Source organism: Nuphar pumila, chromosome 11 (assembly GCF_984573655.1).
Source record: "Nuphar pumila chromosome 11, dmNupPumi1.hap1.1, whole genome shotgun sequence".
Taxonomy (NCBI): domain Eukaryota; kingdom Viridiplantae; phylum Streptophyta; class Magnoliopsida; order Nymphaeales; family Nymphaeaceae; genus Nuphar; species Nuphar pumila.
The window spans coordinates 81,763,769-81,791,558 of NC_143259.1; positions in this window are offsets into that span (position 1 = coordinate 81,763,769).

Below are 27,790 nucleotides of genomic sequence, written 5' to 3' on the forward strand. Positions count from 1 at the left end.
CAATCTTGAAATTTAAAGTTTTGGAATTGTATAAGGTTCTAACTGGGTTAGAATTCCTCTGGATATGGTGCCAACTGAGTGGGCCCACATCGAATTTTGAAGAATTTTGAAATAAACACTGTAATGGCTTTGAAAAGGGGTTAAAATCAATATTTGAAATTCAAGATTTCTGAAAATAGGGTCTCAAGCGAACTGGAACTTCGAGTTAGAGTCCTGAACTCTTAGGACTCTGAGATTTTAAATTTTAGAATTCAAATGAAAGAATTTTCGAAAGATTTTATCAAGAAATGACGAAATAAGTCAGAAAACACAGTCAGGGTTAGACTCCTAACTTGACCGAACTCTGAAATAGAGTCCTGGATTAACTGGACTCTACAAAATGACCTAAATTTTGAAAATAGATGGAAATAAATAAAAAATGGAAATGACAACGGACTTCAAAACAGACTCCTGACTAGACTAGGACTCCGGGATAGAGTCCCGATCGGACTGAAACTCTAGATTTTTTTGGTATTTTCTGAAAAACAGACGAAAGAACAATGTAAACAATGAAAAGTATTGAAATAGAACAGAGTTCTGATTCAACTGAGACTCTGAGAACAGAGTCCTGATTGAACTAGGACTCTCATATTTTTGGATTTTCTGAGAAAACAAATAAGAGAATTTTGAAAAACAGTTAAAAATAGGATAAAATTGAAGTTTTGGTTCAGAGTCCTGATCTGATTAGGACTCTGAGAAAGAGTTTTGATTCGATCAGAACTCTAAGAATTTTGGTTTTTCTGGTAGGCAAATGATGAATTTTAAGCAAAGCTTTTGAAAACCAGTGAAAATGAAGCGAGAAAATGAACTTTGGATAGAGTCCTACTTCGATCAGGACTCTGGGGTAGAATCCTGATTTGATCAGGACTCTGAGATAAAACCTCAGAATTTTGAAATTCTTTGATAAAAGTGTAATAGTTTTGGTAGATTAAAAGATTTCTGAAAGATTCTCTCAAAATTGAAATCAGGATCAGAGTCCTGATCCAACTAGGACTCTCTGAACAGAGTCCTGTTTTGACTAAAACTCTGAGTTTCTGACTCTTTTTGAAAGTTTTTGAAAGATTTGATTAAAGATGAATAAAATAGATGTAAAAGATTAGAGTCCCAATCTAATTGAAACTCTAACGAAGAGTCCTGATCCGACTGGACTCTTGAAGAAGAGTCCTGATCCAACTAGGACTCTGAAATTTTGGCCAAAACAGAAGATTTTAAAAGGTTTTTTCCGAAAACAGGTAAAAAGGTAGTGAAAAGTAGAGTTCTGATCCGACTGGACTCTGGAAAAAGAGTCCTCATCCAACTAGGACTCTGAAAATTTTGGAGATTTTTGACAAGAAAAGGATTCTAGAAGCGACACCACCTAAATGGGTCTCATCTGAGAATTGAAATCAGTTGAAATCGAGTTTGAAATGAATCCAGATTGTTTTCTGAGAAAATATTTCAAAATATAAAGTCCTGGGGTTGGAAAATGACAGAATGTTGAGTAAAAACCCAGGTTTTGAAATTGATTTTTGAAAGAAAAAGTTTTAAAACTCAAATCTGGATTAAATATTTTAAAAACATGAGTGCTGGATCTCGAAAATGAGATGCAATGCTATGCAATGCGATGAAATGATATGCAAAAATGTATGCAGTGATATGCAATTACATATGAAATGGACAAACACTGGATGAGGGGTGAAAATTTGGGGTGTTTACAGATTCGAGTTCCGACTCGAATTTTCTTTCCTTCAAATTAGTCATTTCCTTCGGGATTCGAGTTTCGACTCAAATTTTCTTTCCTTCTAACCGGTCTAGTTTTCCTTCGGGATTCGAGTTTCGACTCGAATTTTCTTTCCTTCTAATTAGTCTAGTTTTTCCTCGGGATTTGAGTTCCGACTCAAATTTCCTTTCCTTCTAACCGATCTAGTTTTCCTTCAAGATTCGAGTTCCGACTCGAATTTTCTTTCCTTCCAATGGATCCAGTTTTCCTTCGAAGATTCGAGTTCCGACCTGAATTTTCTTTTCCTTCTGAATTGGTCTAAAAAATTAGAGTTCCGACTCAAATTTTCTTACAAATCCAATTCAAATGTCTAGAATTGGTCTAGAAAATTAGAGTTCCGACTCGAATTTTCTTTCAAAACCCAATTCATTTAGTTTTTAGTTTTTCCTTGAAGATTTGAATTCTGATTCGAATCTTCTTTCAAAACCCAGTTTAGCACCTGGTCCATTCAAAACTCATAAGTTGAATCCTTCTTTCTTAAACTATGGTCTTTAGGTTAAATCCCTATGGAATTGATAGTTCGTAGGTCGAACCTCTGCTGAACCGATGTGATCCCTAGGTTAAATTCCTATGGAATTGATAGTTCTTAGGCTGAATCCCTATTGAACCCATGTCGTTCCTAGTGAACCAATGTCGTTCTTAGGTTGAATTCCCATTGAACCCATGTTGTTCCCAATAAACTAATTTCCAATTTCGGCCTTCGGGTCAATCAATTTCAAAATTTCCAATTTCCAATTTCCAATTTCTAAATTCAAAATTCCAATTTCCAATTTCCAATTCCAATTTCGGCCCTTGGGCCACCCAATTACCAATTTGAGACCTCCGGGTCAACCAATTTCCAAATTTCTAATTTCGACCTTCGGGTCAATCAATTTCCAAATTTTCAATTTCAGACCTCCGGGTCAACCAATTTCCAAATTTCTAATTTTGACCTTCGGGTCAATCAATTTCCAAATTTCCAATTTCAAACCTCTGGGTCAACCAATTGTCAAATTTTCAAATTCGACCTTTGGGTCATTCAATTCCAATTTCGACCTTCGGGTCAATCAATTTCCAATTTCCAATTTCCAATTTTCAATTTCCAATTTCCAATTTCCAATTTCCAAATTCCAAATTCCAAATTCCAAATTTCCAATTTCCAATTTCCAAATTTCCAATTTCCAATTTCCAATTTCCAATTTCCAATTTCCAATTTCCAATTTCCAATTTCCAATTTCCAATTTCCAATTTCCAATTTCCAATTTCCAATTTCCAATTTCCAATTTCCAATTTCCAATTTCCAATTTCAAATATCAAATATCAAATTTCAAAATTCAAAATTTCAAAATTTCAATTTCCAATTTCGACCCTTTTAGTCATCGAATACCAATTTCAGTCATTTCCTCTTGCGAGAGACCCTTTTTATAGGGAGAGTTCAAGGGAGCTTGTTCTTTTCGCATGCTATCCTTTGTTCACCTAGCCCCTTTTCAGGGAGAGTTTGAAGGGACTCGTGTTTATGTGAACCGTTTGCAAAACAAAATTCCAATTTCATACAAGGAACCCTTAGTTCAGGGAGAGCTTCGACGGAAGTTCGCTTTCCTTGTGACCATAATTTCGTACTAGGCCATTTCATCGTGAAGGACCCTCTTTTCAAGGAGAGTGTGATGGACTCACTCCTTTATGACCAATTCACCGACCTCACCATTACCGGCCCCCTTTTCATAAAAGAAGCCTAATGTTAGGAAGTTTTGACAAAAGCTTAATTTCTCTTCGAAAGTTTGTTTTGCAAACACCTCCTCTTCAGGGAAGAGAGGAGTAATTCCTATTTTCAATTTCTGAATCTTCTCCTTTGGGGAAAGGAGAAGAACATTTTTGTCATGGATGTGTTGCGTTGTGCTTCAAATACTCGCTTCCATAAAAGATTTCAAGAAAATCTTACCAATTTGTCATTAAATATTTGTTGATTTCAAAATTTTTATTGCACAAAAACATTACCTCAGAATACCTTCAGTATTATTTTCGAAAGGTCAAAGTTTTTGTGAAAAAGGATTCAAAATTCAAATTTTTTCTATTGGCCAACCAAAAGGATGAAGAATAAATCCCTGATATGGCCAGCAAAGGAAATTCAATGTTGTTGTAAAGCCATAAGTGATTGATATTGATCGCAGTCAATGGCATATTTTTAAAGATCATTCTTGAAAAATAAAGCAGTCGAAATATCCTGGGCGATACAGAAAAATTCACTCAATCCCCATATCTCCTCAATCACCTAAGCTGCAATTAAATATCTGCAAAAGGGATCTCTCAATTGTCGTCAAGATGAAGACAAATTATGTGAGTCGACCCCCGGGGCCAAAGAAGATTTGAATCATCTTCAAGATGACGGAGTTTGTGACGGATCCTTCCAGGGAAAGTTCAGAGCACCGTCAAGATGAAGGCGACTGCGATGAGCCTCCCGACAAACCCTAAAGGATATTTAATTTCCGCTATCATCAAGAGATTTCCAACCAATGAGCCAATAACCGTCGATATAATCCCTGAGAGAAAAAGAAGGATCAGAACATCTCCAAGATGAAGGAGTTTGTGACGTACCCTTCCAAAAAAAAGAGAGAGAAAAGTCAGGACATCTCCAAAATGAAGGATGATGTAATAAAATCCCCCAAAGCCTAAGAGAGCTCTAATTCTGCCAAAAAAAGAAAAAAAAAGTGGGCAGAAAGATCATCATGAGAAAAGAATCCTAGGATATCAGACTGTCGAATCTGTCAAGAATCTTCTTTAAAATTTGTGAAATTCTATTATCAATATTTCTTCACCAATTGCTTTCATAATATCAAGAATACTCTCTTTTCTATTCATATCAAGGAAATTGATAGCCTCCTTGAAAGAAAGTCAATTGCAAGAAATTTGAATTCGAATCCTGTATCTACAGAGTTAGGCCCAGTTGGAGGTAATACTTCAGGTAGAAAAGAGGGAATATTTTCAAAACAATGTGCATCATTTTAAATTATTTTGAATCAACAATAATTTTCAACATTTTGACAATATTTTCTAGCTATCCTGGCGGGAAGCGAGAGCTTGAGGTTCATCTTTGGCGCATCCTGACATCAGTTGTTATCCCTTTTAAGGACTTGATAACGGGAGTTTTCAAGATTCCTTCCATTCTGTTGGTATAATCTGAGCGCATGGGCTCTTAGATTCGCACACTTCCCTGTGTCCCCACTGTCCCACCATAGACAGTCCAATTTCGGCTTGAGGTTAAGCCACCAATCATTTTCTCGCAAAAGGTCACCAATTTCAAGAGTTATTTAGTCTCAGCAATGAGGCGCCCAAAATCAAACCCCCTTTCAAGCTTTAGGAACCCCAATTTCATCCTTTTGCAAAACACCTATCGGATTCATTGTGCGGAAATCCGAAGGTTCCATCATGGTTTCTTCCTTTGAGGATTCCATTCATTTTCCGCCCAATCAGGATAAAGGTATAAACTTGAGCCTCCTTTGATGAGGTATTTCATTTTCTGCCCAATCAGGATAAGGGTACAAACCTGAGCCTCCTTTGATGAGGTATTTCATTTTCCGCCCAATCAGGATAAGGGTACAAACCTGAGCCTCCTTTGATGAGGTATTTCATTTTCCTCCCAATCAGGATAAGGGTACAAACCTGAGCCTCCTTTGATGAGATATTTCATTCTCCGGTCAGGTTAAGGGTCAAACCTGAGCTTCGTTTCTACACGAGGTATTTTCCGTCCCATCCAGGTTAAGGGCAAAACCTGAATCTCACTTCTTTCGAAGCAAATTCTTTCCTTTTCATTCTCCATTTTATATCAACCATTTTCATAAGGGCTAATATTTTCATATCCAGTCAGATCCTTCTAACTGGGGCATTTTTATAGCCCAAATTTGGTGTGTTTTTCTTTGCCACTAAGCTCGTCTTCAAGCCGGCTTAGTAGCAAAGAGGGGCATCTGTAAACACCCCAAATTTTCCTCATCCATTCTCAAATAACCCTCCTCGTGCAGTGCCAACCCTGTTAGGTCAGTGTAGGAGTCAAACCCCAAGTCAGTTTCAGAAAATTACCATTTTACCCACTTTCATTAGGAAAATTACCATTTTACCCCTAGGTCATCCCGGACCCCAGTCAGTTGGAGTCAACAAAGCTCACTGGTTAGTTCAGAACATTTAGAATATCAGTCATTTCAAATTCATTTGAGCTCACAGTGAGAAAGTCATTTTTATTTCTGATCATTCCTGCCAAAATGGGATCATTTCTTCAAAAATGAGCTCATTTCTTCAGAAATGAGCTCATTTCTTGCTCAAATTCAAGCCAATTGTCTCAGAGTCAGTCATTCATAATCAGTCATGTTTCCCAGAGACTAACTTGAGCTCACCAAGAGTTCAAGCGCTCCAGTTTCAGTTCAAAAGCATTTCCAAGTGTCTAGGAGCCCATTTTAGTCCATTTCAGCTCTTTCAGCTGAAATTGAGCTGAGTTCAGCCAATTGAGCTAGTGTTCAAGCTTCGATTTTAGTTTATGTCAGTATTATTGACCTTTTTTTTAGCTCAAAGTCAGCTCAAGTTCGTAATTCACTTCACTCCAGTGACCATTCCATACCATTTCTCTAAAAATGACAACTTTTCTTGAAAATTCAGTCGGAAAGGCCAGTTGAGTCAGTGCCTGGTCAGTTCATTTGAGTTCTGAAACTCTAAAACCTAGCTCATCTCAGTTCAATCCAGCTCGAACTCCAATTTTCAGTGTCACTCTGACCCAGTAGAGTCCCGAAAACCATTTCTTGAGCTATTTTGCAAATTTTATCAATTTTAATGCTTTTTAAACTGGTACAAGTGTCAATCGGGGTCTGACATCCAAAATTCTTTATTCAGGGTTAGCATTTCGCATAGCATTTCATGTCATTTCTCATCATTTCATATCATTTCTCAGCATTTCATAACATTTCATCACATTTCATTTCATTTCCGAAGTCCAGAACTCCAGTTTTATAAATTTCAATCCAGATCGAGTTTTAAAAGCTTTCAGAAATAAACTTCAAAACCTCGGGTTTCCAAAATTGACATTTTTACCCCCAGGAGTCTAAATTTGGAAATATTTTCTCAAGAAAAATAATCTGGATTTATTTCAAACTCAAAATTTTGAATTCTACACTGGATTTGCTTCGCAACGAGGTATTGAACTTCAAAATTCGAGCTCGTTTCAAAAATTGCCAAAAATAGCTCGTTTCGTCTGGAAATAAATTTGGAAGTATTTTCTCGAGAAAAACAATCTGGATTTCTTTGAAAATTAAAATTTTCAATTCTATATTGGATTTGCTTCACAACGAGGTATTGAACTTCAAAATCCGAGCTCGTTTCAAAAACTGCCAAAAATAGCTCGTTTCGTCTGAAAATTTTCTGAAAAGACTATTTTACCCCTTGATTCGTCAAAATGAATTTCAAAAGTGGAATTTGGACCCGCTCTGAGATGGCCCATTCATTTACTTTTCTATTTTATTAAAAAAAAAAGAAGATGTTTCTTTTTATTTGTTTATTTTTGTTTTTATTGATTTTTATTTTTATTTATATTTATATTTATTTTTATTTTTTTAGAGAGGTGGGACCCACGAGGGGGTCGCCCAAACCTCCAGCCCACTTCCTTTCTTCTTTTTCCTCCATTTTCTTTTTTTTTATTTATTTCTTTTCTTTCCCTCTTTCTTTCTTCTTTCTTTCTTTCTTTCTTTCTTTCTTTCCTCCTTCTTTCCTCTTTCTCCATTCACGTATACCCCTATCCAGCCCCTTCTTCTTCTTCTTTTCCTCTCCTTTCTTCCCCTCTTCTTTCCTTTTCCTTCCCTTCCTTCTTTCCCCTTTCTTCTTTACCTCCTTTCTATCTTTTTCAAAAACCAAATGGCTACAGCCAATTCACGTAGGCTGTTTCATGAAACAATATTAGAAACTTAGGTTTTGATTTTTATCAAAACCTAAGTTGTCATAAGAAGAAAAAGAGGCCATACGGCTGGACATATTTTTTCAATCTCACGTCTTCCTCTTCCTCTCTCTCTCTCTCTCTCTCTCTCTTTGCAGCATCACAAGAGCAACAGCCTCCTCTGTGGCAGCAGTCTCCTCCATCAGCTTAGCACCTCCAACCTCTCTACAGCAGTTCCAGCCAACAGTCGGTTCAAGCCACCAACAGCACCTCTTTGAAGCTCCATGCCCAGCACCTCCGGTCATCTCCAGCTGCAGCAACATTATCACTCCAGCAACACCTCCAGCCACGCCTCCTTGTAGCAAGGCAGCCTTCTTGGCAACACCACCTTCAACTCCTTCTAGCCGGCGCCTCTTTGAGCTTTCATCCTTCAATCAACCTAGGCGGCATCTCGAGTCCAACTTGCAGCCATCTCCGGTTGAGTCCAGCAACAGCCATCTTGGAGTAATCTCGTTGGTCAACCAGCACATACTCACTCCAGCACCTACCTTGCACCCCTTTCAAGTTCAGCTCCACTACCTTCCACCGGTGCTGTCTCAATTTCATTCGTAGTAGTCGAACCCTCTAAGTTTTGCAGGAACATTCAAGAAGAAGACTTAGTTATTTTATTTCTTTATTTTATTCAATTCAATGTAAAAAGCAATGTAATATTTGGAATAAGAGTTACATTTTCTGCTTAGAATAGGACTGCATTGCATATAGTTTAATTTCTGCAAATTTCAATATGTGATGTATGATTCATGCATAGTTATTTCAAATCCACTATGGTTTACATGAATGGCACGTGCACAAGCTTTTATGGAGTTTATAAACTCGCTGGGATTCGTATTTATGGCCATAGTCAGAATACGAAGAAAACCAAGATTTATGATCTTTATATCAGCCACATTCAGCCTACACTCTTAGGTTAACTTCAAAATGCACTGCATTTCTCAAAGTTTTAAAGGATTTCCCAATTCCTCAATGAAATTCCCTTTTCAAATTCATATTCATTCATTCATATCATTCAAATTGCATTATTTTCAAATTCATTTTCCAATTTCAATTTCAGAAAAATCAATTTTCTCAAGGATTTACCAAGTCTTTCTCAGGATTGGATTTTCCCAGAATTCTAATTTTTTTAAATGAGATTTCAAAGTATTTCCCAAGTTCAAACCAAGATTTTCCTATGTTTTAACATTCTCAAATTTCAAAATCCCAAGTTTTCAGAAATCCATTTTCTCAGAAATCCCTTTTCCAATGAACTTCCTGATTTTCTCAGAATTTTCAAATCCATTTCCTCAGAAAAGCAATTCCAAATTTCAAAATCATTTTTCTAAAGTTCAAATTTTACTAAGAATTCATTTTCCAATCAATTTCTGATTTCTAATGAAATTCAATGATTTTCCCAGGGATTCCCTTTCCAGCACTTTTCCAACCATTTTCCAACATATTTCAATTTTCCAAAGCAAACATCATGTTTCTCAAACTTGCATATAGCACAAGCCTGATTCTTTGTGCATTCTAGGAAAAATAGAGCATAATTTAGCTATTTGAGTCGAGTTAAAGCACATAATTGGTCCTTGGTTCAATTACCTCTGGTAAAGGCGCCAGGAATGGTTGAACCTCGTACCGACAGGCGGATCCCATTCCACGGAATTTTCCCGCAAAATTTTAAAAACGGAGGCGAGTAATTTTTAAAACCATTTTCAAAACTTTGGTCGAGTTTGACTCGCGAAATTCGTTTCTCTCACGCAAGGGAGGGGAAAAATTTTGCGATGATAACGTCATAGAATGAAATAAGGGGCAAAAAGGGAATATTTACAATATTTTGAAAATTTTGGGGTGTTCACAAATGCCCCTCTTTGCTACTAAGCCGGTTGAAAGCCGAGCTTAGTGGCAAAGAAAACACTCCAAATTTTGAAAAATGCCCCAGTTTAGCAAACTTGAACTGGGTGTGGAAGAATTATTTTGAAAACGTGATTTTCAGGTTTAGAATCTTATCCTGAATGACCTTGGGGAGATGAAATCCTCAGAAAAAATGATATGACTGAAATAATAGAAATGAGGAAATCGTGATGGGACTTTTGGGTGAAGATCCCAAAGTGATGAAAGATAAGAATTTTGATCAAGTCTCATAAGTGAGGCGAGATCAACTTTTCGGAACGACTCAGGTTTAGCCCTTAACCTGGATGGGACAAAGATATATCAAGGTAATTTGGATGGGGAAAGGGATATATGAGGACCTTGATGGGACATTTTTGAGAAAATGCCTCATGAGATGAAGCTCAAGTATGATCCTTTCCTGGATGGGTATAGAAAGCATGGATTCCTCGATGGGAAGAACCATGAAGGGATTGGAAGAAAACACCTTGTCGAAACGAGAGAAACTCGTTGGTACGAGATTCAGGTTTAACCAAAACCTGAAAAGGAAGATACCTCGAGGCACGAGGTTCAGGCTTAACCCTTAACCTGAAGGGGACGACCAAATGGAATCCTTGAATGAAGAAACCATGATGGGACAAGAGAGATACTTCAAAATGAATGAGGCAACTCTTCTAAAAGATATAAACAACGCTAGGTTGCACCAAAAATGGATATTGAATATTTACTTCATTCTTAGAATATCTAGAAAATTTTGCCAATAAGATAAAGTTATAGTTGACTTCAACACTTGAAAATGTGCACATGTGTGCAAAAGACATTCTCTCTTTTACCTAAAGTATTTCCTCCAACGAGGTTAACCTCTCGGTCTTTTAAGAGTCAAATTCAAAATTTTAGCGCTGATGACTTTCTTCAAGGAAGCTATCTATTTCCTTGATATGAGAAGAGAAGAAATATTCTCAATTTCATAAAAGCAAGTAGTGAAAAGACATTGATAAAAGAATTTTGCATAAGAAAAGATGACTTCTAGCAATTTCGGGCAGTTTGATATCCTGGGCATTTCCCATGATGATCTTTTTGCACTCTTTTTAAGTCATTGAACTTTTTCGAGCTTTTTACATCATCCTTTATTTTGGAGATGTCCTGATTTTTCTCTCTTTTTCAGGGAAGGATACGTCACAAACTCCTTCATCTTGGAGATGTTTCGATCCTTCTTTTTCTCAGAGATTCTATTGATGATATTGGCTCAAAAAGGTCTTTTAGATGATAGCAGAAATCAAATATTATTTAGGGTTTGTCGGTAGGTTCATCACACTCGCCTTCATCTCGATGGTGATCTAAACTTTCCCTGGAAGGATCCTTCACAAACTCCTTCATCTTGGAGATGATCCAAATCTTCTTTGGCCCCGGGGGTCTAACTCGCCTATTCGTCTTCATCTTGACGACAATTGAGAGATCCCTTTTGCAAATATTTGATTGCAGCTTTAAATGAATGAAAGAGACATGGATTGAGTGGATTCTTTTATAGCTCAGGGTATTTTCACTGTCTGATTGCCAGAAAATCATCTTTAAACATGCGTCATAGCTATGATCGATATCACTTCGCTTCTGGCTTTTCAACGTCATTGAATATTTCTTTCGCTAATCATGTCGAGGATATTTCTTTCATCCTTTTGGTTGATCAACAGGGAAAAGATTTGAATTTTACCTCTTTTCCACAAAAAGTTTCACCCTTTCGGAAAGAAATACTAGAGGTAATCAAAGGTGATTCTTTTGTGCAATAAGAATATCGTAATCAACAAATATTTTTAGCAAATTGGCAAGGTTTTTGAGAATCCTTAGTGAAATAATCACTCAATATAGATTTTGACGAAACCTTGAGTTGAACTTGGGAAGGAATATTTAGATTTTTGTTTTGACCGACCAACTCGAAAGCAGGATTTTTTTTGAAGTACCAGCTCGAAAGCAGAATTTTGATTGATCGACCAGCTCGAAAGCAGAATTTTTGGAAGTACCAGCTCGAAAGCAGGATTTGATTGACCGACCAACTCGAAAGCAGGATTTGATTGTCCAACCAGCTCAAAAGCAGGATTTGATTGACCGACCAGCTCGAAAGCAGGATTTTGATTGACCGACCAGATCGAAAGTAGGATTTGATGGAAGTACCAGCTCGAAAGCAGGATTTTGATTGATCGACCAGCTCAAAAGCAAGATTTGTTTGCCCGACCAGCTCGAAAGCAAGATTTGATTGACCGACCAGCTCGAAAGCAGAATTTGATTGACCGGCCAACTCGAAAGCAGGATTTGTTTGACCGACCAGCTCGAAAGCAGGATTTGTTTGACCGACCAGCTCGAAAGCAGGATTTGTTTGACCGACCATCTCGAAAGCAGGATTTTGATTGACCGACCAACTCGAAAGCAGGATTTGATGGAAGTACCAGCTCGAAAGCAGGATTTGATTGACCGACCAGCTCGAAAGCAATATTTGATGGAAGTACCAGCTTGAAAGCAGGATTTTAATTGATCGACCAGCTCGAAAGCAGGATTTGTTTGCCCGACCAGCTTGAAAGCAGGATTTGATTGATCGACCAGCTCAAAAGCAGGATTTGATTGACTGACCAGCTCGAAAGCAGGATTTGTTTGACCGACCAGCTCGAAAGCAGGATTTGATTGACTGACCAGCTCGAAAGCAGGATTTGATGGTAAAATGATTGGCATTGATAGAGTTGTGACCCGAAGGTTTGAGAATGATGGATATTTGATGGAATTGTAACCCAAAGGCTTGAACTTGATATACATTGATGAATTTGTAACCCGAAGGCTTTGAAAAGGATAAATATTGATGAAATTGTAACCCGAAGGCTTGACAGTGATAAATATTGATGAGTTTGTAACCCCGAAGGCTTGGAAATGAGAAAATATTAATGAAATTGTGACCCGAAGGCTTTGAAAATGATATACTTTGATGAAATTGTAACCCGAAGGCTTGAAGATGATAGACATTTTATAAAATAGTAACCCGAGGGCTTGATAATAAAAGACATCTGATGAAATTGATAGACATTTTGATGAGGATTTAGGATATAATAGACAATGATTCAAGTTTATCCCTTAACCTGAAAGGGAAAGAATACCTCGAATGGCCGAGGTTCAGTTTTGTCCCTCAACCTGGAAGGGAGGAGGGAGATTTTTGAGGACATACTTGAGATTTTGAATTTAGAAGGGATATGACAAGATTTATGATCTATGATTCATGATTTAGATGGACCAGCAGATTTAGCTATATGCAGTTCGTTTTTCAGGATTAACCCCTTATCCTGAGCGAGGAAAAGAATAAGATTTATAAAAGTGAAGAAAAATTGAATAAAGTCATGAAAACTTTTGTTTTTGAAAAGAATGCTCACAGATAGCCTTGTTGCTTTTGTGAGGGGTCTCAGGATTATCCCTTATCCTAAATGAGAAAAAATAGAATTTTAAGGAAAATAAATGAAGAGAAATTAACATAAATTTAGAAAATCAATAAAGGTTGACGAAACTTGTATTTTACAAAAGAATTTTCATAGGTAGCGTTATTGCCCCTACGAGAGGTTTCAGGATTATCCCTTATCCTAAATGGGAAGACCTCAGACAACGAGGGTCAGGTTTATCCCTTAACCTGAGTGGGAAAAACACCTCGGACAACGAGGGTCAGGCTTATCCCTTAACCTGAAAGGGTAAAACACCTCGGACAACGAGGGTCAGGTTTATCCCTTAACCTGAAAGGGTAATGTGATTTGATAAAATTTAACAAAATTGAGGAAAAAAACTTGATAAAATTGATGTAAACTTGATAAAAATATGAATAAAATGAATGAAACTGATAGAGATATCCAAATTAACTGAAAAATCTATAAGATTTAAGAGAAAACAGAGTTTTTCTGATCCTGCCTGCATATGGGATCTTTGAAAGGAAAATGTTTATTAAAAAAAATAAGTGAGAAATCATTTGGGGAAGAAAAATCACCGCAAGAAGAATGATTAACACAAGATCTGATCCTTTTAAAAAGGGGAATCATCATGAAATATCATCATGAGGTTTGATTTCGAGGATAGTGGTTTAAAAACCAATTTTGAAAAAAGAAAACAAACACGAGGTGATGATTTTGAAGACAAATGGATTTCAAAACCTAATTTGAAAAAGGAAAAATCAACATGTTAGTTTATTTAAAAGGGATTTTGAAAAAATATTTGAATCTTTTGAAGATTTTTGTAGAAATTTTATGATTTTGAAAATCCTCATAGGCAATATCATTTCTCTCATGATAGAGGAAAACAAATTTTTTTAAAAATAGATGACAAGGATTTAAATTTTTTGAAAAATAGCAGGCAGGATCAGAAAGAATCTGAAGAAATCAGAAGAAAAAGACAATACACCTGGGTTTTTTTAAAAGAAGAAATTTTGAATAATATATACCCAGGTTTTTTTGGAAAATATAAGGAATATAAAATATCACAGATATACAAACAAGGATGTGCAAACAACACTCCCTAGAGCTGACTCTAAATGCAATATTTGAAATAGCTTGTAGGACCTTAATCCTAACTCTAAGGTTCAGATCATCTGATTCCAATCAAGGTATGCCGATATACTCAAGCCGAAGCTCGAAGTACGTGGCATATAAGATATCTCTTTGGTTCTAAGGTAATGGTTTCCCAACATCCTTGAGCACCTACCGATATACCTCGGACTATGGTCCTTATGTACGTGGTAGGGGGGCGCGAACCCAAATAAGTGGTCCAGTTAAGAGGCTCTCTCCCGAACTATGGTTCAGTGAGACAACCCAGCAACGTGAAGACCGAGAAAATATAGGTAGGGATGTTTTCAAAAACATGATCATCATGCAGATAAAACCAGAATGCTCTAATGCAAGTCCTAAAGCAGATAGATTTAAATGAAAAGAAGCATACACTTGCATACATTGTTTACATTCAATCCCTAAAATTGAGGAGAATTGTATTTCAAACCTAAATCTATTGTGAACATGGAATAATCTCCTCAATATGGTCCTACCAAACCATACTTAGATCCTATATGCAATGATGTCAGCTTAGGACAGAGTCTAGGCTCCTAAGGTTTGCATGGAAATGAAGCTGACAGAAGAATAAAGACTTAGAAAATATTAAGGCAAAGCAAAGGCATATTTCAACCAGACGAAGACGGGTCCCATCACGGTCGCCAAAACTGTGATCATCGCAAAATTTTTCCTCTCTTGGGGTTTCTCTCTCTTCCTTCTATTTTCCTTTTCTAGCCTCTATTTTCCTCCTTTTTGAAGGGAGAAAAATAAAAGACAAAAAAAAGAAGAGAAAAGAGAAAAGAGAAAAGAAAAGAAGAAAAGAAGAAAAGAAGAAAAGAAGAAAAGAAGAAAAGAAGAAAAGAAGAAAAGAAGAAAAGAAGAAAAGAAGAGAGAGAAACTCTTTTGCGGGGTCTCACTTGACCTTGATTTGAAAATATTTAGCAAATAACTCACCTTTGTTTTGAAAATATTTGCGGGAAAATGGAGAGACGAGATTCGTTCGTCGGTACGAGGTTCGACCGTTCCTGGCGCCTTTACCAGAGGTAATCGAACCAATGATCGAATCTATGCCTTTTGCTTTGCCTAAATATCATCTAAGAATTTATCCTAAAGATCTAAATGCACAAAGAATCATGCTTGTGCAATGCAAGGATGTATGCTCTTTTTGAAAGATGTTTTAAAAATTTCTAAGTATTCTGAGATGAACTTGGTAAAGGAGTGAAGAAATGATTAAATCTAACTTAGAACTTGAGATAGATCAGAGAAGTTTGATCATGCATATATTTTAGGGTTATTTCATATAAAAAATATGCATGATTTCATAAAAAATTGATTTAAAACCCAATTTTATGCTGGTTTTGAGTGAATGAGCTAAAATGAATTAAAAAGAGAAAATGCTTGAAAATTAGTGTTATTTTGCAATGTAATGAATATTTTAATGTTTGTCATTGTGAGTTCCTAAGAAATAAAATAAAAATTAGAGTTGAGAATATAGTTAGTTAGTTTTAAAAAAAAAAAAAAATTATAAAATAAGTTGAAATGAGGTTTAGTGTAAATATTTTTAAGAAGTAGTCTTTAGTTTAGTTGAGTTTTGAGGTTTTTAGCAAATAAAATTCTTTAAAACAGTTTTTAGATTTTTTTTGAGAATAATAAAACAAACTGGTTTACACGGTTTGAGTGTTTTGAAGAAATTGTTACAAACCGGTTTGTGATTTTGAAAACTAAAAAAAAAAAATCTGTTGCAAACCGGTTGAACCGGTTTGGAGTTTTTTTTTAAATTGAAAAACAAACAGCAACAAACCGGTTCAAACCGGTTTGCTTGCTGTTAAAAACCCAACGGAGGGGAAATTTTCCCCCGTCTTCATCTTTTGCGCCAAAGCCCTCTCCTCTAACCCCTCTTTTCCCTCCACCTTGTTTTCTTACCTCTTTCTTCCCCTTCTCCCTTGATCTCTCTTCTTCCCTGTTTCCGGTGGAGGTGCTTCTTCAACGGCGACGGCGTTGACGGTGGAGGCCAGCTTCTTTCCTAACCCCTCTGGTAAGTTTCGATTCTTCTTCTTCTTCTTCTTCGGTTTAATTCTTTCTGAATCATAATGTTTGAATTTCAAATTGGAAGATAAAAAAATAAAAAAAAAAAACAAGAAACATAAAACGAAAAAAAAATTTTCTGTGAAGAACTTCGGTGATTGACAAGTATTCTGCCGGAATGCTGTTCTGATGAATAAATCTTGATGATCTGATCAAATTCTTGATTCAGATTTAGTGAATTCGTTTCTTGTTATCAGAAAATAAAAAAAAAATTTCTGTTCTAAGCATTATCGATCATCTGGATCGATATTTGCATTTTCCGGTGAAAGATAAGTTCTGGAATTCTGATCACCGTGCGGTTGTTGTTTTCCGGTGAGTAAATCTTGGATAATGAAAATCTGGATTGATCAACTGAATGATGTTTAAGAAATTTCAGTATGAGTGAGCATTGTTTGATCAACTGAAGAAATCGGATTGAGATATTTCCAAGTGATTAAAATGCAAATCGATATGTTTGTTTCTAATTTTTTGATTATCATATTTTCTTTTTCCGGCATCTCTGTTTTTTTTTCGGTAATAGATCATCTGATCTTTCTGGTGAATTGAAGTTGTTTTTGAGCTTTAAATTTACAGTGATTTCCTGCAACTGTTGCATCTCCAGTGTTTATCTACATTACATATGCATTCGATCAAACTGAAATTGATCGCATGAGTGAATCCAGGCATTCATTGGAGTTGTTGAGTATTTGAATTGACTGTATTTCACTAATATGCAGAAATTTTGTTCAGCAATGTAAAATTCTGTTCAATTTGAAACTATTCAAAGCTGAACTATGATTTTCTTAAAGTGTCTGATAGAAGCTAGCGATTGATCAATTGAACTCAATCCGTTATTCAAAGTTTAATAGTTGTTACTGTTCATTTTCCGATTGTTTGCATTCTTTGTTTTCAATGTTTTTTTTTATGATTCATATCTTTTTCAAATTACTTAGTTCAATCATTTTCCTTGTTTAGTATTTTTTCATTTGTTGTTGAATTTCACTATTTTGTTCCTGTTTCAATAACTGTTTTGCTTTTCCTTATATAAATCTCTTATTTTGTCCATTCCTTGTTTTTGGTTCGACATTAGTTAATTGAATATTAGTTAATTGTTAGATGTTAGTAAATAATTAGCTAGATATAATTAGTTGTTGTTAAGTGCTTTGCTAGTAGATTAAGTAGTTACTTGTTTAGCATTTCTTAGTGAATTGTGATTTCATTAGATCATTTAGCAAGTATATTTCTATTTCTGGTACTGCTCGTGTCCTTTTGACTTGTGCAGGATTGCTCGATATTGGAGCAAAAGAGACTACGTGACACGAAGTACGAAGATAGAAGATTTTTTACTTTTCAGTTTAGACTTAGAATTTTAATTGGGTTTGTAAATATTGCACTTTACGCCCTCTGCGAAGGGTATTCATTTGTTGTAATAGCTAGTTGTTTTTACTTCTCTTAGAATAGTTTACATTTCAATAATTCAGCAATAAAGAATAGTTTAGAATTGTGTGCTTGAATACAAAATATTCCCGTTCCCTGAGTTCGACTCGGTCTCATCCACTAGTGAGAACCCGTTTTTATTATTTGATGTCTGGTTTTCACATGTTTTTCATATAAAAATCTTTTCAAAATTACAATGATTTAAAAGAAGACATCAAATTTTTGGCGCCGTTGCCGGGGAACGGCGTAATATTAGTATTCGCTTTATTGCCTAGTGTCTGTGTGCATTTAGGTTTAGAACCACGTATGTGCATATCTTAGAGACGAGCTTACTTTTCTGCACAGCCCACTTATTAGGATTCCCTTAGAGGTGACTGTGTACGATTGGTACCGTACACATAGATTTCATATTTTTAATGCATAATCTCTGTTATGTGTAACTGCGTGGTGTTTGTGTAGTCTTTGTTGTTTTTAGTTAACTCGCTTTGTGGTTTGCGTGGTTTGGCCGCTTAGTGCGTTAGTTAGGTAGAAAACCCAAAGTTAGGACGTGTGCTACACCGGTCTACTCTAAGGTGTACGCAATGGCTGACAATCATCATTTGATCCGTCCTTTGAGGGAGTATTTCATGCCAAATACGTATACTCCCACCTCCTGCATCACGAGACCTGATGTAGGAGCGAGCCATTTTGAGATTAAGGCCAGTGTGATTCAAATGTTACCTTCGTTTTATGGCCTTAGCAATGAGGACCCATATCGTCATCTCGACGAATTCCTTGAGATTTGCTCGACTGTGCGAATCAATAACTTTGGAGTTGATGCTATGAGGTTAACTTTGTTTCCGTTCTCTCTCAAAGATAAAGCCAAGCACTGGTTAAAATCTCTTGAGACGGTTCGTATTACTACTTGGGAAGGAATGCAAAAAGAATTTAAAAAAAATATTTCCCAATTAGTAAAACGAATCAGTTTCGTAAAGCTATAACCAGTTTTTCTCAAATTGTGGGAGAAAAATTTCACGAGTCTTGGGAGAGATTGAAAGATCTTCTCCGCAAGTGTCCCCATCACCAGGTGCCTCGTTGGCAGTTGGTGCAGTATTTTTATGACGGGCTTACTGAAAAGCATCGTCAAATGGTTGATTCGTCTTGTGGGGGCACTTTTATGCTCAAGAGTGAGGACGAGGCGTGGTCTCTATTTGAGACCTTGAGTGAAAACACGATGCATCATACCTTGTCTTCACGGCTCGATAGGACTACATCTCTGTCTAGTGGTCCTAGGAAAGTTGGGATTTCTGAAGTTGGGTCCGAATTAGAATTGCGTACCAAGGTTGACCAGTTGACTAGGAAGTTAGATCAATTCCTAGCCAATTCTTCGAGAAATCCAATAGAAAGAGTGTGCGAGATATGTGCTAGCCCTGCACACTGTGTTGTGGATTGTCTGGCAGCGCCATTATATCCTGAATTCGTTCAGGAGCAGGTGAATGCTGCCCAAGGTTTCGCTAAACCCATGCCCGATTCATTTACATCTTCATATAACACAGGTTGGCGAAATCAGTTCATTTCCCCATCCCATCAGCCCTCCCAGACACAGTATAGACCCAGTAACCCTTCACAAGGTTACTCGCATCCTATATTTCCACAGGTTCATCCCCAGTATTGTCTACCTTCTCCTCAGGAGCCCAGTCCAAGTTCATCATTTCAAGAGAAGATGTTAGAAGCCTTTTCTGATATCAAGGCCACTCTTTGTTCCCATACGCAGTCAATAGCCAAGCTAGAGACTCAAATGGGATAGTTAGCTCAGACATTGAGTAGACAAAGTCAGGGGAACCTTCATAGTCAGTCTGTTGTCTCTAAGGGAGAGGATTCCATGTCATTTGGCTTGCAACCCACTGATTCACATCATGAGCAAGTCAAATCTATTACATCCCTTCAGTATGCGAAGGCGTGTCACTCCACTCAGGAATCGACTCATGAGCCCCATATCACTTCTACTGACGAGTTGATTTCCATATTACCTCAGCAGAAGGGGCAAGGCCCTCAGTTGTTACACTCTTCATATAAAGCCCCATTTTCTCAGCCTTTAGGATCACTAATTTTTAGTAAGCAAGAGGTACAGATGCAGAAGGTGCTTGATCAAGTCAAGCTTGATCATATTCACCACTTGTCTGAAGTTGCATTCATTGGTATTCGGTCGGTCCTAGACTCTCAATTCTTGACCAGTCTCTCAGATGAGACTAATCTCTATCCTTCATGTCGAGAGAGTCATGATACTACATTTAGAGGTAGAAGGGATGGAAACACAGTGCGTAGTGTCACAGATGACACTCTTTTCTTCATAGAGCCCGGTTGAGTCTGACTTCATGTCCATTGATCTCATGGACGATGAAGGATTTTTCCAGGGATCCGTCTGGCTGGGGACGTGAAACTTAGCGCTTTATGGGAGGCAACCCATATCTTGTATATTATTAGAATTGCTTAGAATTTATAGATTTTATTTTTACTTTTTCATGAGTTTTTCATGTTGTTTTTGTTTCATTCATGAGTTTTATGTTTTGTCATGTATACATTGCATTCATTACATTCATAGAACGTATATTTTTAATTCATGTCAGGTTATTCTACTCTTTTCCCTCATTTATTTCTCTCATGTGCATTCACGTAGTTTCATTCAAGCATGGGGGAGTGCCACTGGGACAGTGTTATTCAAGCATGGGGGAGGGTGTAGAGTGCACACCTTGATATTTCTGTTTACGTTCTTGCACATGTTTACACATATCTCATGAAAAGTAGATTTTTAAAGAAAGAGTTTGAACTTATATGAATGTTATTTCAAATCTGATGTTTTTAGAGGATTTTTAAGCCCCACGAAAATTTTTTCTGACATAGATCTAAAATTTATGGTTGTTTATGCAGATTTCGAGGAAATGATGATAGATACATGTTAAAGTTTATTTTGAATCATAAATATGAATATGCACAGTTGTATTTTTGAAAAACTAAGCAAATTAAACAAAAGCATAAAAATGAGCTCAAAAAGTGAGAAAAAGCATGCGTTAGGTTGTTTGGATAATTCCACAATCCTTAGTAGATGGAACTTAGATGTAAGTTGAAACTTTTAATTCCATTTCGAAAAAGGAGAGTGGAAAACTTTGTGATCCTACGTAACTGAGAACAGATACAAGTTGAAATATTTGACTCTCATGTTATAAAGGTGAATGAAGGAAGTCACTTTTATGTCTTAGTTGATATCTTTTGGTATGTATTGAAAAAGTATAGAAGATATTGACATTGCACAAGGCATAAAAGCAGACCACACGCAAGCTATATGAGAAAAATAAGTGCGCAAAAAGAAAAAGCGTGAAAAAAAAAGAAGAGAGAAAAGAGCTTAAAAAGAAAGAAAAGTTCAATGCTTAGAAGTATGATTGAGAAAACCTGTGCAGAAAACATATGAGTGAGGATAAGTAAATAATAATATGTTTTTATTGGATTTTCTAAGAATAAAACATAAATAATTGTGATATTTAGAAAAGTGAAAGAAATTCTTTTCTGTGGTGGTATATAAAAGACTCTAATTATGTTTTGATTTAGAAATAACATGAAATACTTGTGAAAATAAAGTCTTTAATTACCTACTGCTTATGAGGATGTGTAATATTATGCATACATGACAGAGATGTTTGTGGGTAGCATCACTGCAAACCCTCACGAGACCTTACTCGTCCACTGGGGTAACCCAGGGGTTGAAAGGGCTTGTTGCATGAGCTAAATGCAACCGTGATTCCTACGAAAGTGAGTTAGGTGATAGTTTGATTTCTTGCATTTTTCTAGTTTGCTCGAGGACTAGCAAAACATAAGCATGAGGGTATTTGATCATGCATATATTTTAGGGTTATTTCATATCAAAAATATGCATGATTCTTGACTATGGTCATTGAATGTATTATATAATGATCTACATTTAAATTGAGGTGAAGAATAAAACATATTTTTGTGCTTTTATAGAGTTTAAAATGAAATTAACTCTCAATATACCCTGACTATGACCATTGGTATATATATTGAATTAATTTTAAGTTAAACCCTGATAAAAGATGAAATATTTGAAAATATGATGATTTTTTTAGAAGGATCCAGTGTGGATCTAGTGTTATTTTATAAAAAATAAAAATTCTAAGTTTTGTTTACATCCTGACTATGGCCATTGATGTAAATCATCAACTTAGAATTAATTTACCTCTTACGAAATGGTGCACGTGCCATTCGTGTTCCCATTTGTGAGATTTTGAGAAATAAAGACAAAGATGCATGAAAACAAGCAATTCATGATATTTACAATGCTCATTCATTCTATCTAGAGCAGGAAATGTAAATTCGCATTTAAGATCCCATTATTACATCTTTCAATGGAAATCAAAGTCCTACCCTAAGAACAACAAGTAGCACCTCTCTACATATTTTCTGCAAAATTGGGTCAGCACAGGACAACAGAAGGCAAAATATAGAGCAAAATTGAAAATGCTATATTAGAGCTAAAGACATGCTCAAAAATGCCTATTCTAATGAAGAAAAGAATGTATCAAATGCAATGCTTAACCTGAATGGAAAATGCATATGAAGGTTGGAAATGAAGTGTCAGATGGCACTTGCAACCGAATGAATGTGTCACACAGGAAATGGAGGATGATATAGGATCACTGATATAATCCATATTGAATCCTATGAGATGGTGAGTGTTTACAGGAGATGAGGATTAGTTGTGGAAGGTAAGCGAACTGATAAAGGAGAGGCACATAAGCGCCAAGTTAATAGGTAGTGAAGTGGCTAGGTATAGTATGGAAGAGGCTTGTAAATCATGGCTGGAAGTAAGGAAGGACTAGTGGATGGCGTATGGATATTTTGCTAAAGGGGGACAAAAGGGAAATGTGTCATGTTGTACATCAGATGTATATATTGGAGTATAAAGAAGGTGGTGACTGCATTTTGATGTATGCAACAGGTGGTGTAACTAAGGGAGATGATGCACACACGATGTGGGAGTGAGTGAGCATGATAGAAGTTGTGCAGGGAAGTGATATAGGTTGTTAGTAACCTACAGGTGTGAGGTAGAATGCTATGGATGTTAAGCGGTGGAAAAAGCAACAGGATGCTGCTGTATAGCTAGTGAAAATATATAACAAAAGTGTGGGTGATGATATGGCAATATGCTGAAGTGTTGCAAGTTCACACACTGGTGGAGAAGCTGGCAGCAGATGGGATGTGCACAGATGCAGTGGCGGCATGTATTGAAGTGGAGAATGGAGTGGTTTGTGAAGGAGTATAATGGAGGTATTATGAGCTACAACAGCCATTGGGCGGTTATGCTCATATGTGCATATGGAGGCACGTTGGATGTCGTTGGTAGTTGGACTGTGGAGGGAGTGATGAAGACGAATGGCTATCTAAATGGTGCAGCTGGTGTAGTTAAAATGTAGGGGATATGGATTGGCTGTTATCGATAGAAATATATATAGAAGATGACTGCTGTGAAGGAATACAGGGGAAGATGAAATGCAAGGTGAATGGAATGCCTTATCAATATGCTAATGTAATAGGTGGTGAATGTGGTTGCTATTGCTGAAGAATGTGGACGTAAGGGGGATGTATAGCAACAATATTCATGGAGACAGTTGAGTGAAATCCTATTTGATAGAGGGTGGGAAGGTGATGTGTTATAGGTGATGAAATGGGGTGATGTTAGAGACAGAGGATGTGATTATATGAGGCTGGCATATGTGTTGGTGAGGAGAAATAGCAGGGAATGCTGTAACGTGGGGTGTTAGTGCAGCATAAGGTGAAATAGAAGTTTAGACTTTGAAGGATATTAGATGTAGCAAGATGCTGAATGGTGGATATGGCGATGAAAGGCAGGTATGAAATAACTATATTCAAAACAAAAGGTTAAGGTGTCGAAAACTACAGATAGGGCTAGCCAATACACTTTAGATACATCAACACCACACAGAATTAGCTATATATGAAATACTAAAAGACATAACCCTCAGATTTACTGATTTTAACTAACAAAATAGCCATTTGCAACTACTGGAATTTAAACAACCCAACCAGCAATCCATTTTCAATCTGAATGGGCAAGCTCGGCCTGGAGGTAGTTGGAAGTTAATACCGACGGATATAGTCTTAAGGAATGGTAAGGGATATAGACATTGTGGCAAGTGTTGTGGGATACAAGCATAAAGTAAATGGAATGACCTTTTTGTGAGTGGCTAAAACAAAATTACAGCAGCCTTAAAGGGGCTGTGAAGGAGTGGGCAGCTGTATACATTGGGTGAAAAATAGCATATGTAAATATAATGTATATAGTGAATTGAGCAAAGTTGTTTTTTTTTAAACTGATGCAATGATGACATCCCCTTGTGATCAGCAGGAGAGTGGGGCACCCAGATCAATGAATCCGTGCATGAACAAAAATGAAAGGAATAGTCGTTGCAGAAGAGCAACAACCCTGGAATTGGTTGTACATAGAGGACTCAAGGGACATCGATTTTTTTTTTTATTCAGTACTATTTATAACCATGCATCACAACCTGTCAGCTCTAGCATCGTCTCCCATGATGCCTGACGCTAAAGTGTAGTCAAGTTGGGGCGTGTATCCGAGCCAAATGACCCGAGCCCCACTAGGCAGAATCGAAGCATTATCGAAATGATCATAGCCACTGAAGTAATCTATTGAAGATTGAGGCAACCAAACTCAAAGTTTAATAGGTGGAAAATTCTGCAATGGGGCATCTCTGAATCCCACTTTTATCTTACCCTTGCAGTAGGATTTGCTTCTTGTAGAATTTTGCCTTGCAACTAAACAGAAATGAAATTCTCCTCTTTGCGAGATATCTTAAACTCTCATGTTTGAAACTAAACAGAAATTTCCTAAAGATCCCTTCACTAACCTGATTAAAGACAGGACGATGAGGGGCAGTTATAGATGAAAAGAGGAGGGTTCTGGGAATGAGCTGAGTGAAGTGGTTACTGCAAACAAGACTGTAACAATGGAAAGAAGGGGATGTGGATGAATATGCATCCAATCAAAGTCTACTAACAACCTCTAAATTTGAAACATGGGTAAACAGGAGAGAACTCAATCATTTCAAAGTCTTCTTTAACAAAATTTCTATCATTTTATGATTCAAACTCATACCCAATATAAATATGCACTCGTTAGAATATATGCAAGTAGTGTACAACCATTTAAATATAAACCCACGACAAATTAATCTAAAACAGGAATGTAAGGAAAAAAAATGCTTACACAGATGGAATGATCATAGGGAAATACCAGATTCTTCAAATGCTTGTTGTCAAATGATGTAACCCTGAAAATATACAAATATTATGTCATGACTGAGAAAATTTCTATGAAGCATGCTTCTACTTAACCTGAAATTGATATTTCATTGGATATAAAATCCACTGAAAACCTCCTGATTGCAACTTCTATATTGTCTGGGGGATTAGCTTTACATACAAGATCAAATGCTTCATACCTAATAATGTTGGCTTGGTCAGAATTATTGGTGGCCTTCAGAAGGTCACAAATGATCAGCTCCTTTCCATCGTGATAGAAAGACTAGCTTCACACTCAAGTTGTCAGATATTCTGTGAAGTCTAGATCGACCTTCCCAATAAAAAAAAAAAAATCCGCAGGACATGCATCCGTATTGAAGAGAAGGAGTATGTAAAGGCTAACGTGCTGATGCAGAAGTGCTAGTGAAGGTGGGCATACAATGATGACAGCGAGTAACATGCATCCATGAGATGAAGCAAATCATGCAACAATATACACAGATATGTGAATCGAGACCCAAGTTCTCTCTAAATTTATTAAACCCTACAGATTTTACAAACCTACCTCCAAACAATCAGTCTGATTCAGGTATACAACTCAATGCAGGGGATATCGGTATATCACATAACGATCATATTGAATGAAGATTGCGCCGTACCGAATGAACTGGTGTCTGGGTGGGAGAGGATAACACGCAGCTTGATCTCGCTGCAGAGATGATCGCCTTGCTTCGGCTAATTCAGAGAAACCGAGAGGAGGGTGGCTGAGATTCTGCTACAGGATTTACTTCAAAATGGTGAAGAAAAGGGGATAAAGGAGAGGAAGAGGGGAAAGAAGGATAAAGCGTGAAAGGGGACGAAGATGGAGCGATTGGGAGAAGGGAAGAAGTGATCAAAGAGGAAGGAGAAGAAATGGGGGTAAGGAAGCGTTCGTATGAAGAACAGGGGGATGTTGAGGTGAAGACGGATCCCTCTCTCCTCTGCGTGCTCCTCTTTTAAAGAGTAAAAAGGGAGATCGAGAGAGGGAGGTGGTTGAAGATGGAGGGAGGAAAATCCATGGGTTTGTTAAAGATCGGAGGTGGAAATAGAGGGAGGAGTGCGCGGGAGATGGCCGTTCGCCCTTTCTCAAATTTCCAAAAGAAGGATTCTCTCTTTTTTAAGTTTTTTGTAAAATGGCTCAAGATGAGGTTTTTGGCAAAATCTTTAAAAACTACTTATTTTCCTCGTAGTTTTTCCGATTTTTTTGATTTTTTGCAGGATTTTTCCATTTTTTTATACTTTTGAAAAAAATCTAAGTTTTTATACGAAAACAAAGATTAAACACTAATTTTTTTTGTATTTTTCTGAAAAATATTTACAAAAGTATCTTTCTGAAAATTTCATATCATTTCGGGAAAATTTCTTCAGAAGAATGGGTTTGGACCCAAGTTTTGAGAAAATGTTCAAGTTTTGACACTCAAATCGAGAAATACAATGTGATGGATCCAAACGGATGTCGGAGGGACTGTCCGAGCTATTTAAAAACTATTTTTGGTATTTTCTGTAATTTTAATTAAAAAGTTGGACAACGAGACTCAGATTTTGATCTGGACAATGGATCCGGATCCGAAATCAAGTCAGACATATAAAATAAATTTAATTTTAGTGCAATTTGAGAAATGAACTGGAATTTAGATTTAAAAGTGACTCAATTGCTCAAAAGATGATATCAGGGGCAAAAAAGGGAATATTTAAAAAGATTTTGAAAATTTTCGGGTGTTTACAGATGCCCCTCTTTGCTACTAAGCCGGTTGAAAGCCGAGCTTAGTGGCAAAGAAAACACTCCAAAATTCAAAAAATGCCCTAGTCAGTAGATCTGAACTGGGTGTGGAAGAATTTATTTGAAAGACATGTTTTTCAGGTTTAAAACCTTGTTCTGAATGGCTCAGAGGAGACGAAATCCTCAACAATGATATGACTGAGTATAAAATGAGGAAATCGTGATGGAACTTTGGGTGAAGATCCTGAAATGATGAAAGATAAGAATTTTGATCAAGTCTCATGGGTGAGACAAGATCAACTTTTCAGAATGACTCAGGTTTAGCCCTTAACCTGGATGGGACGAATATATCTCAAAATAACCTGAATGGGGAAAGGAATATGTGAGGACCTTGATGGGACATTTTTGAAAAATGCCTCATGAGATGAAGCTCAAGTAGGATTCTATCCTGAATGGATATACAAAACATGGATTCCTCGATGGGAAGAACCATGATGGGACTGGAGGAAAACACCTCGTCGAAAATGAGGGAAACTCGTTGGAACGAGATTCAGGTTTAACCAAAACCTGAAAAGAAAGATACCTCGAGAGGCGAGGTTTAGGCTTAACCCTTAACCTGAAGGAGACGACCATACAAAATCCTCGAGTGAAGAGACTATGATGGGACCTTCGGAGTTTGGATGAACAAATCCAAAAGGGGTTTTGCGAAAGGAGTAAATGGGGTTCCCTAAAGTTTGAAAAAGGGATGAACTTCGACATCTCATTGCTGAGACAAAATCAACTTTTGAATTTAATGACCTCTCGCAGGAAGTACAGGTTTTGACCCTTAACCTGAGTGGGAAACGACCATACAGAATTCTCGAAATCGTGATGGGACAGGAGAGATACTTCAACTAAATGGGGTAACTCTTCTGGAAGATATAAACAACGCTAGGTTGCACCAAAATGGATATTAAATATTTATTTCATTCTTAGAATATCTAGAAAATTTTGCCAATAAGATAAATTTATAGTTGACTTCAACGCTTGAAAATGTGCAC